The 2164-nt window shown below is 47.4% G+C and overlaps 1 pseudogene; it reads left to right on the top strand.

Annotated features, from left to right (window-relative positions):
* The first annotated feature begins 326 nt into the window (after positions 1-326).
* LOC149126505 (large ribosomal subunit protein uL22 pseudogene) lies at positions 327-960 on the top strand (annotated as a pseudogene).
* Positions 961-2164: the final 1204 nt, after the last annotated feature.

Raw genomic sequence — 2164 nt, 5'->3', positions numbered from 1 at the left:
TAAAAAGAGGTAACTGGGGGCGGTGCTGTGGCATAGCAAGTAAAGCCACCGCCTCCAGTGCTGGCATGGCATATAGGCGCCGGTTCAGATCCCAACTGCTCTTTTCTTTGGCCTGGGAAAGCAGTGGAAGATGGCCCACTGGGCCCCTGCACCCACGTGGGAGACCTGGAAGAAGCTCCTGGCTCCTGGGTTCAGATTGGCACAGCTCCAGTCATTGCAGCCAATTGGGAGTGAACCAGTGGGTGGAAGACCTCTCTCTCTTTCTCTGCCTCTCCTACTCTCTCTTTGTAACTCTTTCAAATAAACAAATAAATCTTTTAAAAAAGAAGTAGCGCTCTTCCTGTAAGCGGCCTTAGGTGACCTGCGAAAATGGTTCGCTACTCACTGGACCCAGAAAACCCCACAAAATCATGCAAATCAAGAGGCTCGAATCTTCGCGTTCACTTTAAGAACACTCGAGAAACTGCCCAGGCCATCAAGGGTATGCATATCCGAAAAGCCACCAAATACCTGAAAGACGTCACGTTAAAGAAGCAGTGTGTGCCATTCCGTCGGTACAATGGTGGAGTTGGTAGATGTGCCCAGGCCAAGCAGTGGGGTTGGACCCAGGGTCGTTGGCCCAAAAAAAGTTTCTGCTGCACATGCTTAAAAATGCAGAGAGTAATGCTGAGCTGAAGGGTTTGGATGTAGATTCTCTGGTCATTGAGCACATCCAGGTGAACAAGGCTCCCAAGATGCGCCGCCGGACCTACAGAGCCCACGGCCGGATCAACCCGTACATGAGCTCCCCGTGCCACATCGAGATGATCCTCACTGAGAAGGAACAGATTGTTCCTAAGCCAGAAGAGGAGGTGGCACAAAAGAAAAAGATATCCCAGAAGAAACTAAAGAAGCAAAAACTTATGGCTCGGGAATAAACTCAGTATAAAATAAATACGAATTAAAAGAAAAAAAAAAAAAGAAGTAGCTATTAAATATGATATTACAATTATTTACAAATTACATGAATAATTATTAATTGTTATGTTTGAGAAAATTAACAATAAAAGACTATCTGAACTTATTAAAAGATCCAATAAAGCAACTAAAGGCAAAAATTAAAGCTTTCCCTGATAACAGTAAAAATGAAATATACTCACACAAATGGAAAAAGGACTCCATTCATAATACCTGTGCACTGTTTAAAGTACCACAGATGGGAGTGAGCTTTTGGTGGACAGCCACATCCCACATCACAGGGACTGACTGAAGTCTGGATCCTCCACTTGCAGCGGGTGCAGGCGTTTGGGAGGGAAGCAGTAGATGGCAGGTCTTTCTCTGTCTCTCAGCAATAATATGCTAGACTATAGCACAAGAGCAGAAAACCAGATGACAATGGAAGATGCAGGAGAGTGAACCGCTAAGCAAAATGAGCCAGCTTGGTGGAATCTATGCATATCTATCTGGGAGGTATTTGAAGGGTGGGAGAGTGGTGCTGATAGCCCTGATGTAGCTATTGATTCCCACCAATGTCAAAAGAATTGATCTTGGCTTTCCCATAAACACTGTCTCGATGGACCACTGCAGATCTCCATAGGCATAGCATACAGTTTACAAATTGAAAGCATATGAAACTGATCGGCACTGTGGCTCATTAGGCTAATCCTCCGCCTGCGGTGCCGGCACACCGGGTTCTAGTCCCAGTTGGGGCACCGGTTCTGTCCCGGTTGCCCCTCTTCCAGTCCAGCTCTCTGCTGTGGCCCAGGAAGGCAGTGGAGGATGGCCAAACTGCTTGGGCCCTGCACCCACATGGGAGACAAGGAGGAAGCACCTGGCTCCTGGCTTCGGATCTGCGCAGCGCACCGGCTGTAGCGGCCATTTGGGGGGTGAACCAACGGAAGGAAGACCTTTCTCTCTGTCTCTCTCTCTCATTGTCTAACTCTGCCTGTCAAAAAAAGCATATGAAACTTTCAACCTGGTACCTTTCTGTGTACATCTTAATAATAGATGTCACAAAGTCTGAACTTTGGATTGTTACATGCAATAAGAAATAAAGCCCATGGGCTGATGCTGTGGCTTAGTAGGTAAATCTCCGCTTGTGGCACTGGCACCAGTTTGAGTCCCACCAGCTCCCTGCTGGTGGCCTGGGAAAGCAGTGGAGGATGGCCCAAGTGCTTGGGCTCCT

The sequence above is a fragment of the Oryctolagus cuniculus genome, chromosome 5 (genome assembly GCF_051225735.1).
Source record: "Oryctolagus cuniculus isolate XC-2025 breed Fujian yellow rabbit chromosome 5, ASM5122573v1, whole genome shotgun sequence".
In the NCBI taxonomy this organism is placed as follows: domain Eukaryota; kingdom Metazoa; phylum Chordata; class Mammalia; order Lagomorpha; family Leporidae; genus Oryctolagus; species Oryctolagus cuniculus.
This window is presented reverse-complemented; position numbering and strand designations above follow the sequence as displayed.